A 13,588-nucleotide genomic window follows, 5' to 3' on the forward strand; every position below is an offset into this window, starting at 1 on the left:
CTCACTCTCTACTCAGTTGACCTCCCGAGGCTGAAGGACCCCGTTCCAGCCCTTGTACTACTTTTCAAATTTCGTGGCAGAGCAGGGGATGGCAGCTAATCACACTAACCACGACTCCACAGAAGCGGAATAATAATAATAATAATAATAATAATAATAATAATAATAATAATAATAATAATAATAATAATAATAATAATAATAATAATAATAATTGTTATTGTTGTTTTACGTCTAAGTCACAAATTTTTACAGTTCTCAGAAACGCCAAAGTGACGGAATTTTGTCACGCAGGAGTTCTCTTACTCGCCGGTAAATATCGAGGCTGATGTATTTGAGCACCTTCGAATACTACCGGATTGAACCGGGATCGAACTCACCAACTTTAACTCCTCAGAAGCACAGCCCTCTACTACCTGCGCTGCTGAATCCGGCATTCGAAATTTTAGCGTTTCAACTTTCAAACACCAGATATAAGCCTGACTTCAGCAAAGCGTATTCAAACTGCATTCAAAGCAATAATGTAGGCCTACCGTACATGTGGAACGTAAATAAATAAAAACTCAAGTTGAACATTTCATGATTTCTTCATTCCCGAACTGTTTTAAATTATCAGGAATCGACACTAATGTGGACAAAACCCCAGTTTTACTATCGGTTGCCCTTTCTGACGCCAACCCTTGTTTCTATGGTAGTTGGTAGTTTTAAGCATTATGTGTAAATAAAGATACGTATTAATACGATTTCGAACACCTAGCCGCAAGTTAGAGAGATTAACAAAACGTGACTAAAATCCCCGAAATGCCCGTCAATCAAACTCTGGATCCTCTGAATCAAAGGACACAGCGCTGACCGTTCAGCCAAGGAGTGGGACTTGTGAGCTAAATAACTGTGGTACACGACTTTAATGTAGTAATGGTAAATGCTACTACAAGGCGTGTCGTGTCAGGAGCAGTGTACAGTTAAAGAAATGTGGAAGAAGACATTTTAAGGAAATACACAGGAGCAAAAGGAATTATGGAAAGGGCAAGCTCGGCTGTGACTCGAGACCCATGCACCTCACACTACAGAGCCAACACCTTCGTCACTAAGCTACGAGAACGGTTCCTTGAGCACTGGCTGGTAAGATTGCTTATAACTGAAATGGTACAATTAGCCTATTTGAGAGAATAGTTTACTCATATTGATTAACCTTAGCCTCCATGGATCAGGCGGCAGCGCGCCGACCTCTTACCACTGGATTCCGTGGTTCAAATCCTGGCCATTCCATGTGAGATTTGTGCTGGACAAATCGGAGGTAGGACAGGTTTCTCTCTGGGTACTCCGGTCTTACCTGGCACCTTTAATTTCTGCAACACTCTACATTATCATTTCATTTCATCTGTCAGTCATTAATCATTATCCCAGAGGAGTGCGACAGGCTTCGGCAGCCGGCACGATTCCTATCCTCACTCCATACCAGACCTTGTCGAATGACTGGAAACTCGCCGTAGATTATCATTGTCATAGATTAACCTCGTGAAAGTTAGTCGAAATCAGAGGACTGGGAAGTTCATTGTATTGAACTGGAAATAAATAGTGATGCATATCCTGGATGGTAGAGTGCTATACCGCCTTTAATATCACTTATTATACAACAAGAATTCGAACAGTGCTCTACATTTCTGAATGCAGTACATTTGCGTTTGCTGGTGAAATAGATATTGGCTATTGGCCGATAGTTGTTATTAAGTATTGAGTTCGCGTGTTCGATCCCGGATGAGTTAGTCGATACTTGAGCGGTGGTCAAAACGACATTCTATGTCATTGTTGACATACTCAGTGCCACCCAACAAAATTAAATTAACTCAGCCATAGGAACCGTGCAGTAAATTTCCGTTTCCGTTGTTAGATATGAGCATAGTCGGAATGTTAATCTGGTGTACAGAACTTCTGGATGGCAATTCTTAAGAACGCCATAAGATGGTGGTGATTATTCTTATTATTACTTTTCTTAATGTGTTTACCGTCCAGTGTTGGTTTTCCCCACGGACTCAACGAGGGATCCCACCGCCTCAAGCGCAGTGTCTGGAGCGTGAATCATTGGGTCGGGGATACAACTGGACAGCAGGACCAGTACCTCGCCCAGATGGCCCCACCTGCTGTGCGGAACAGGGGCCTTGAGGGCCGGATAGGAAGATTGGAAGGGATGTACAAGGAAGAGGGAAGGAAGCGGCCGTGGCCTTATATTAGGCACCATCCCGGCAATTGCGTAGATGAGAAGTGGGAAACCACGGAAAACCACTTCGAGGATGGCTGAGGAGGAAATCGAACACACCTCTGCTCATTTGACCTCCCGAAGCTGAGTGGACCCCGTTCCAGCCCTCGTACCACTTTTCAAATTTCGTGGCAGAGCCGGGAATCGAACCCGGACCTCGGAGGGATGGAAACTAATCACATCAACCACTACATCACAGAGGCGGACTATTTATTTATTTATTTATTTATTTATTTATTTATTTATTTATTTATTTATTTATTTATTTAATTGATTTATTTATTTTATTACAAATTGTTTTACGCCGCACCTACACGGATAGGTCTTGCGGAGACTTTGGGATAGGAAAGAACTGGGAGTCGGAACGAAGTGCCCGTGACCTGGTGTGAAAATGCGAAACTATGGAAAAACCATATTCAGGGCTGCTGACAGTGGGGTTCGAACCCACTATCTCCTGAATCCAAGCTGATAGCTACGTGACCATATCGCGCGGCTACTTGCTCCGTTTCATTATTATTATTGTTGTTGTTGTCGTTTCTTCAGTTTCCAAAATGAGACCTACTCGGATAATTTTCCATAGAAATATGTAGAGTTTGAAATTTAGTTAATTCATGAAGAAAAGTGGGTACGAACATTCATGCAAGCTAATCTCCTTCCTGTCCGTCTTCATGTCTAAATGGTTAGCTTGCTGTCCTTTAGACTATGGAGTTCCGGGTTCAATTCCTCGGCCGAGTAGGGGTTTTTTACTTCCATTGATTAATTCCGATGTTTCGATCTCTGGGTGTAAGTGTCGTATTCAACATTAGAATTCGTCATAGGTAGGATCCCCAATCTCACGTATATGCACCTTTCCGGGGCCGCGCCATTATTAATACCTTGTTCATGCCGTTCTGTTCACACATACTAATGTGACGTCGGATTAATGTTTCGAGTAGACTTATAACTTATAACTTATAAGATTTATCTACTTGAAGTGGTTGAGTAATTTTGTTTCGTAATGGAAGAGTCTCTTCACTTTTCTATTCATATCCGGAGAATTATCGCAGTTGTAAAAATAGTTTTCCTTCAAAATATTACTTTTCTTTCTTTCTTTCTTTCTTTCTTTCTTTCTTAATCAATTTGCCCTCCATGGTTGCTTTTCCCACGGACTCAACGAGGGATATCACCGCCTCAAGCGCAGTGCTCTGGAGCGTGAGACTTTGGGTCGGAGGATAAAACTGGGAAGGAGGACCAGTACCACGTCCAGGTTGCCTCACTTGCTATGATGGATAGGGACCTTGTCGGGAGATGGCGCGTTTGGAAGGGAGAGGCAAGGAAGAGGGAAGGAAGCGGCTTTGGCCTTAAATTAGGTACCATCCGGGCATTTGCTTGGAGGAGAAGTAGAAAACCACGTATAACCACTTCGAGGATGGCTGAGGTGGTAATCGAAGCCCCCTCTACTCAGTTGATCTTCCGAGGTTGAGTGTACCCCGTTCCAGCCCTCGTACCACTTTTCAAATTTCGTGGGGTAGCCGGGAAAGGAACCCGGTTCTCCGGGATTGACAGATAATCACACTAAACACTACACTACAGAGGCGGACTACGATATATAAAAACATAATAGTTTTTCTCTCTTATGTGAGGAAGGCACTGATTTAGCTAGCTCACAGTATAACAATTTGTTTAACCTCAGCTACACTGAAGGATATCGTGCCGGTGAGAATCAAGCATTTAGGCACGTGTAAATCTTGTCTAGTTGGTTTATTGCACATGATCCAGACAGCACGACTATGAAGGTATGAAATTCATATTCTTCATTTATTCGTTTTCTTATGTAACTGTAATTTAGTGTAACAAAATTTATACAAAATATACATTTTTATTCTGTCATGTCTTCTCATTTTCAAAGGTACTGGTAGACATGGGCCTAATTAAAAACGAAAAGTAATAACTTTTAGTGGACTCATGTCCGCGTCGTAGCTTAACGTTTAGCACTTATTAGCTCCCCGGCTGTATGGCTCGGGTACGATTTCAGCTACTGCCAGAGATTTAAGAACGTCAGGAGGACTTGTATATTGCTAAAATGGTACACGCAGCTCACCTCTATTGAGGGTGTACCTGAAAAGAGCTACACCAGCTCGGGACGAGGCCACGAGTTAATTTTACTTCAGTGAAGTTGTTACGCTTCATGTAAGGTATTATTGAACCTATCTTATGTACGTTACGGTTAGAGCCCGGATGTTTATGCAGCAACAGGTTAGAATGCAAACCAATATATCCAGTAGAAAGAGCCAGCTACCCCGCTCGCTCGTAATGTAATATAACATTTAGGAGGTATGGCCCCCTAATGCTTATGCAAATATCATGGCAGGAGTGTTTTCGGGGTTACCCGCTTCTGTAAGTTTGCAATCTAACCTATTAATGCATAAACATCCGTGATATGATTATATTTATTATGTTAGACAACTTCTTCTTAATCTGTTTACACTCCAGGGTCGGTTTTTCCCTCGGACTCAGCGAAGGATACCACCTCAACCTCCTAAGGGGCAGTGTCCTGGAGCTTCATACTCTGAATCGGGGGATACAACTGAAGAGGATAACCAGTGACTCCCCCAGGCGGCCTCACCTGATATGGAGAACTGGGGCCTTGTGGAGCGATGGGAAGATTGGAAAGGACAGGAAAGCAAGAGGGAAGGAAGCGGCCTTGGCCTTAAGTTATGTACCATCCCGGCATTTGCTTGTAGGAGAAGTAAGAAACCACGGAAAACCACTTCGAGGATGGCTGAGGAGAGAATCAACTTCCCGAGGCTGATTGGACCCCGTTCCACCCCTCGTATCACTTTTCAAATTTCGTGGCAGAGCCGGGAATCGAACCGGGGCCTCCAGGGGTGGCAGCTAATCACACGTAGAGGCGCGCGGCTGTGAGCTTGCATCCGGGAGATAGTAGGTTCGAATCCCACTAACGGCAGCCCTGAAGATGGTTTTCCGTGGTTTCCCATTTTCACACCAGGCAAATGCTGGGGCTGTACCTTAATTAAGGCCACGGCCGCTTCCTTCCAACTCCTAGGCCTTACCTATCCCATCGTCGCCGTAAGACCTATCTGTGTCGATGCGACGTAAAGCCCCTAGCAAAAAAAGCTAATCACACTAACCACGACACCCCAGAGGCGGACATGTTAGACAACACGTGAGTAATTTTGTTTCTTGCGTATCCATGTTTTCCTTTCTTTATTCTTCCTTCATTAACACGAAATTAGATTTCCAATTTTCCAGTTGCTACATATGTGTTAATAACAATTATAATGCATACATATCTAAACCGTTTTCTTCTGTGTATAAACTAAGAATCGGCCGGCCCCACGGTGAATGGGTAGAGTGCCTGCCTCTTACCTGGAGGCCACGGTTTCGATTCCCGACCAGGTCAGGGATTTTTACTTGGATCTGAGGGCTGGTTCGACGTCTACTCAGCCTACGTGATTACAATTAAGGAGCTATCTGACGGTGAGATAGCGGCCTCGGTCGAGAAAACCAAGAATAATGGCCGAAAGGATTCGTCGTGCCATCTACACGACACATCGTAATATGCAGTCATTCGGGCTGAGCACCGGTCTCTTGGTAGGCCATGACCCTTCGGAACTTTGCACCAAGCGAGAGGGGAGGGTATAAACTAACAATCTATTCGTAGTAAATAGAGTGATCTACCGTGCTTTCACGTGTCTGACCACCATATCCGTGGTTCTCGTCATAATTAATAATTTTCCTTCGTTCAGGAACTTTTTGGGTGGGATAATCTCCCTCAACTTAATTTTCAGTGCAGAATGAAAGTCGGATTCAAGAAAATGCCTTCCGCATACATGAGAAGTTCTTGCTTCTAGATTAACCCCATGGCACTACAGCCCTTGAAGGGCCTTGGCCTACCAAGCGACCGCTGCTCAGCCCGAAGGCCTGCAGATCGTGAGGTGTTGTGTGGTCAGCACGACGAATCCTCTAGGCCGTTATTCTTGGCTTTCTAGACCGGAGCCGCCATCTCACCGTCAGTTAGCTCCTCAATTCTAACCATGTAGGCTGAGTAGACCTCGAACCAGCCCTCAGGTCTAGGTAAAAATTCCTGACCTGGCCGGGAATCAAACCCGGGGCCTCCGGGTAAGAAACAGGCACGCTACCTCTACACCACGGGGCTGGCGCTTCTAGATTAGGCACAATATTATCTCTAAGGAATTACATTAAGCCATTTCTGCCCGAGGTCGGGAACATATTGAATTCGTGGAATGAACTCTCTTTAGTTTTCCCGCTCTTACGTATGCAGTATAGGACGGAACAATATACCACTTTGGTTGTCGATCACCTACGACAATTAAATATTACGGCTAATTGATAAACATTGCAAGCGCATGCTGAATAATTATTCAAGTTAAAGAAACCCTCACTTTATACAAGCTGCTACGTGTACAAATTGGAAACACGAATTCAAACAAATAACCGAAACACGGCGATTTAGTATTTAATATGTACCAAAAAGAACTAAAACCAGCTCAAACATTCCAGAAACACCAGAAACCTGCTTTATCAGTCATTTTTGAAAGGATCATCCACCAGCGTTTGCTTGCGTTTACAATTCCATATATATTCCCCCAGCAGCGTGGTTTCCTCTCTAGAAGCTCCTGTGTAACTAACTTGGCTATCCTTCTCCATCATGCCACGTCTGCCATCCACACGGGCTCTCATCTTGATGTATGCTATATCGACGTCACGAAGGCCTTCGATACCGTAGATCACACGCTTCTTGCACACAAACTTTCTGAACGGTTTAACGTGCATAGGAGACTCCTAGCTCTAATTAATAGCTTCCTGAGTGAAAGACTATAGCGCGTGGTTCTTGGTGGATGCAGTTCTTCTCCCACCACCACTCTCTCTGGTGTCCCACAGGGTCGTATCCTAGGTCCCCTTCTTTTTGCCCTGTTTATTGATGACCTCATCGATACTGTCTCCCACCATTCATGTGAAATCCTTCTCTTTGCAGATGATTGTAAAATCTTCAAGCAGATCGATTCTCCCGTAGATACAATCCAGTTGCAAAATGCACTTGATTCACAGTCAAATTGGTGTACTGCATGGCGTCTTAAACCTCATCTCTCCAAGTGTTCTACCATTTCGTTCACACTTCGTAAATCCCCTGTTCTACAAGAATATCACCTACTGAACCAACCGATTGCTCTTGTTGACAATCAAAACGACTTAGGAGTGCATTTTGACAGTAAATTGTTGTTTGTCTCGCACATAAACAGGGTCACCTCATGTGCCATGTCACTCCTTGGTTTACTCTACAGGTTTTCTAACATCACAGATGTAAATGCCCTCAGAGCATTCTACATTTCCTGTATCTTACATATTGCTGAATACGCCTCTCCAGTCTGGTCCATTTCTGCTCCTCAGCCACCTTCACCGTGTACAATCTTTTTTTCTGTGCTGTCGTCAGAGCCAGGGTCCCTGCATGTTGCAACTTAAGCACTATCCAAGTGCTTGGGAAACTGAACCTCAAGACTCTTTCCGCTCGGAGGTAAGTAGCCGATCTAAAGCTGCTATACAAAGCAGCTCATGGTCTATTTAGGTCTCCAGATTTAGCTTCCTTATTCCCCCTCCACGTCCCATCCCGTAGTACCAGAATGAAGATCCTATTCCATATTCCTTACTCCCGGCTTTCTCTCACCCAAAGGTCCCTTTCTGTACGTATTCCAGCAATATTTAATACCTTATCTATCAACATCGACCTAGACATCTTCGTAACGTTTCCTTCCTGCTCATGGTATTTCTCATATAACTTAATTTTCCTTCTTGTTCTTTCTTGTTCTGCTTCTGTATTACTGTAAATGTAATTTCCTTTGTTAATGTAGTTGTTTATGTAAATATGTATTATATATGATTGTACAGTTTTATTGTGTATATTTGTGTCCTTTGCAAATATTTATATATCTTTCATTTTAGATTAATATCTATTGTACATAGCTCGGATCTTTGTAATTCGGTGTTATGCTGTTGCTGGCCCTGAATAAATAAATAAATAAATAAATAAATAAATAAATAAATAAATAAATAGTATATTTTACAGTATCAAAGCATCCGTAACATCAAAAGTACTGACTGACAAGGATAAGGTTCAACCTACTGTACTAGCGATCCTTGTGAAGAGACTGTCAGTTATGGAGTTTTCGCTAAACAACACGGGAAGGAAGCTTGTGGGAAGGCGGAGAGCATAGCAGACGGCGATGTCCGAGCGCAGGTTTTCACGTTCGATCTTCAGCCCGGTGGTATTTGATGGTGCTCAGATATGCCAGCCTCGTGCCGCTGGATTTGCAGGCACGGAAAAGAACTCCTGTGGTACAAACTTCCGGCAACGTGGCATCTCTAAAAATCGTGAAGATAGTTAGTGGGTCGTAAAGCCAATATTATTAATAATTGACACCTGTCTTTAGCTCATGTACCCTATTTGGTACGAGTGTTGAGAAGCAGGGACATTCACTTATAATGGATTTCCGTTGCTGCATCGTTATTGGAAGATATAGAATCGGGGATAAGGGGTAAAGATTCATCTTTACTGGAAGATATAACACAGTTGCCATGATTTATAAAAACAACTGCAGTCATTCTCTTGCCAGTGGAACTGTGTTGTGGACATCATTTGGCTATGTGCAGTACAGACAAGATGTCTTCATCCATTTGGATATGTAATATTTTGATGACTACCAATAAATACAATCATGAATACAAATATATAAATAAATAACATTACTAAAAATCTTAATAAAATACTTGAAATAAATTAAATTAATAAAAATAATTAACTGAAATGTCCGTAGTATGGGCGCCAGAGTTCACCAGAATGGATCCCTCAAATTTAGATAGAGCATGATAATTCTTTATATCCCAGGGCGTGTACATAATGCTGCGTACTGGTACATCTGTTTCAGGCCTTACCTAACCTTCTGAAAACGACTAAATAGGTAGGAACTGCACCTAGGTTCATCAATGACTCCACTGATTCTAAAATATCTAACTATGTTCTCAATAAAATCCGTGCATGAGCACCTCATCAACACACCAAAATACACTTATAATACACAAACAAAATATTGCTGGTAGACTCCATATTTACAACAACAACAAAGGAAACAGTGGGAAAACGAAAGTAAGAACTAAAGCACCATTTGTAGTTAGTTCGTTGAACAATGTACATATATGTAGATAAGAACCTTTCACTGTCTCTGTATCAACACGACTTGCCGCTTCTCATAATCAGCACTTATAATATCACACAGATACTGTACCTCGTAATACTGTGTTCACTGACTTTAACACTTGTTGTAAAGATACATACATTTGAGCAACACATGCTTGTCGTTCCTGAATATAAATTATGGAAAGTCTGAGATAGAGCACCTCCCAGCTTTCAGCAACATGTAATACCAGGCCGCCACAAAGTGATACAATACCCAGTTGTATGTCAGTCACTTTTCACAAACATAAAAAGACTACGTTCCACCAACGTTTGAAGTCCAGTCTAGTATAGTGCAGCAGTCTCACTCCAGTACCGCCTTGTGAAGTTTCACTCCCGTACCGTGTATCAGCATTACTTCATTCCCGTACAGTGTGTCTGTGGTTCCCGCCGTTTGATCAACCTTTATAGACATCAGCATTCCCCTTCATCTCACATGATACACGTAGTTGATCCTGGCCAGCCAATCATGAGCCAAGACCATGCCGTGAACTTCTTCCAGTGTCCCAAGGCTATAACACACTCTGGGGTGTTTCACATGAGTCATAGAATTTTCCTAGTACAACAACAAGCTCATCTCATCAGACTGGGATATATACATGACTCATAGAACTTCCCGACGACAACAACAAGTACATCTCATCAAGCACTGGGGTAGCCACATGACTCATCCAAATTACCAGAGTTATTAAAGCAATGTTTTCCCAGCCGTAAAACAAATTACTCATACTGCATATATGGAGATCTCCCAGCTTACAAATATAAATGACAAAATATACAAATGAAATAATAATAATAATAATAATAATAATAATAATAATAATAATAATAATAATAATAATAATAATAATAATAACAATAATAATAATAATCGAATACTGACAATAACATCTCTCACTTCTACATATAGTGCGAGGGTTTGATATATGTACTACCACAGATAATACCCTAACACGTTGCTTGGGAACTACTTTACGAAGTATTTCGGTAACAAATAGTTATTGTGAACAACGTTCCTACATCTGAAGACACGAGAGAAAATTTCCCGTCGAAGTGCCCAGAATGTCACGCATTTATGTTTTTACGATGTAAATTCCAAAAATGTCTGTAGTATGCGCTACAGCTATAACAGAGATGACAAAACATAGCCCTGGCTACAAGAGCCGCTCCGAGCTTACGTCTCGCTCGTTCTGCTGCCAGTTTGTTGCTGTATTTTCCTTAATGAAACGTATGTAGCCTTGACTGAGAACAAATGTTTCTGATATAAGCTTTATGGCATTTGTTCTTATAATGCGCTCAAAATTCCTACACCATATACTGAAATATAGCAAAAATATAACCGAAAAAATTGCTGAAATTTAAGTGCTGGTTGCCCTAGGCCATTATTTTTCCCACGTCGACTATCAGTATTGAGCGCTGACCCTGCACAAATCTGGGACTAAAAGCTAGGAAAGGAGAAGAAGAAGAGTATGATCTTTTCGTTTTAGATTGAGGCTATTTGTTTTACGTCGCATCGACATAGACAGGTCTTATGGTGACGATGCGATAGGACGGGGCTGGGATTAAGAAGTAAGCGACGGGTGTCCGTACTCAAGATAGGCCTAAATGGGAAAATGGGAAAACACGGAAAACCATCTTCAGGGCTGCCGACAGCGAGGTTCGAACGCATCATGTCCTAAATTCAAGCTAACAGCTACCTGACTCAAACCATGTCGCCAAGTCGCTCGATAAATTTGAACATTGAAGTCCCTCTACAGCTGAGCACGTAACATGATGTGAATAAACATGAACGTACCAACATCACAGCTTTTGCATTGTTTTTATACACGAGCACAGCACGTGCTGTATCGCGGCCCGTTGTACTACAGTGGCCACCCAACCAGCTTTACAAATAGGGGAGCTTCATGCGGTGAGCCAAGGCTCCGAGCATACCTAAGAACTAATGTGTGTGCGTTTCTACTCTATGGGTCAACAAAGGTTTGGATCAGCTCATATCTGCTTTTAACAGTTACACGAATGATGGTAAAGAATTTTGCTAATTGCTTTACGTCGCACCGACACAAATAGGTCTTATGGCGACGATGAGACAGGGAAGGGCCAGGAGTGGGAAGGAATCGTCCGTGGCCTTAATTAAGGTACACGGCAGCCCTAAAAATGGTTTTCCGTGGTTTCCCATTTTCATAACAGGCAAATGCTGGGGCTGTACCTTAATTAAGGCCACGGCCGCTTCCTTCCCACTCCTAGCCCTTTCCTGTCCCATCGTCGCCGTAAGACGTATCTGTGTCGGTGCGCCGTAAAACAACTAGCAAAAAAAATTAAGGTACAGCCGCAGCATTTGCCTGGTGTAAAAATGGGAAACCACGGAAAACCATTTTCAGGGCTGCCGACAGTGGGGTTCGAACCTACTATCTCCGGAATATTGGATACTGGCCGCACTTAAGCGACTGCAGCTATCGAGCTCCGTGGTAAAGAATATTAGATGTTGGTACCTTAAATAAGAAAATGATAGTAATCACATACTTCGTGTGTGTGTGTGTGTGTGTGTGTGTGTGTGAATACATTAGGTATTTAAACGCTTCTAAAATGTTTAAATTCCATTTTGTATAATCACTCAAACCCGCAGAGTACAGAACCTGCGACCCGCTGGACCAAAGGCCAACACGCTAACCATTTAGCCGTGGAGCCGGACTCCTCAGTGACCGAAATACGAATTTATTGTGGCTTTACCCCACCATAATGAGAAGGTCTGATCGGATCCTTACGCCCTTTAAACGACTTTTAGTCTGACTGTAAAGGGTGCAAATTGTGCAGTGGATCAAGAGAAGACAGCCTTCTTTAATATGAATATTTCTAAAATATCTGTTACTAAATTGTTCCTTCCTTCCTTCCTTCCTTCCTTTCTCTCTTTCTTAACCCGTTTACCCTCCAGGGTTGTTTTTTCCCCCGGTAGTATTATTTGCATTTTTATTTGCAATGAATTCCCCGGAATTCCGGCGTAACATCCTGCGAAATTACGCGAACTGCAGCGGATATAGCCGAGGTATTAAAATTAAGTGGTTTAATTGGAAAAGTAATTATAATGGTCCGCCTCTGTGATGTAGTGATTAATGTGATTAGCTGCCACCCTCGGAGGCCCTGGTTCGATTCCCGGGTCTGACACGAAATTTGAAAAGTGGTACGAGGGTTGGAATGAGGTCCACTCCGCCTCCAGAGGTCAACTGAGTTGGAGAAGGTTCTATTATCTCCTCAGTCATCTTCGAAGTGGTTTTCCGTGGTTTCCCACTTCTCCTCCAGGCAAATGCAGAATGGTACCCAACTTAAGGCCTTAGCCGCCTCCTTCCCTCTTCCTTGTCCATCCAACATTCCCGTTTCCCCATAAGGCTCCTGTTGAGCATAGCAGGTGAAGCCACCTGGGCGAGGTACTGGTCATCCTCCCCAGTTGTATTCCCCGACCCAAAGACTCACGCTCCAGGACACTGCCCTTGAGATGGGAGAGGTGGGATCGCTCGCTGAGTCTGAGGGAAAATCCGAAGAAGAAGTAAATAATAAAATTGTTTCGAAATACTAAATAAATAACAGTTGTTCCAGTGTATAAATATAATTTTGATAATCATTCTTAAATTGTGTCATACTTTCAATGTTGCCATAATATTTCGGATTTAACTGAGTCTCCCCTGTACTTGATATAAGTGATTATGTTTAGATGAACTTTTACAGGATAAATCTTCTATTTATTTGTCTCTCCAGAGCATGCTGCGGACATTTGTACTATTTACATAGGAAATGCTGTAATCTCTTTCAGTTTGGCATTTAACTGCACCGAGCTGAGTGGTTCAGACGGTTGAACACTGGCTTTCTGACCCAAACTTGGCGGGTTCGATTCCGACTCAGTCTTGTGTTATTTGAAGGTTCTCAAATACGACATCCTCGTGCTGTTAAATGTGCTGCTACGTAAAATAACTCCCGTGAGACAAAATTCCGCCACCTCTGCTTCTCTGAAAACCATGTTGGTTGTAGGCGCGGATCACTGATGCACGCATTTTGGGTGAGGCTGTATAATGGGTCATTGTGAAGCCCATTGG

The sequence above is a fragment of the Anabrus simplex genome, chromosome 1 (assembly GCF_040414725.1).
Source record: "Anabrus simplex isolate iqAnaSimp1 chromosome 1, ASM4041472v1, whole genome shotgun sequence".
NCBI lineage: Eukaryota > Metazoa > Arthropoda > Insecta > Orthoptera > Tettigoniidae > Anabrus > Anabrus simplex.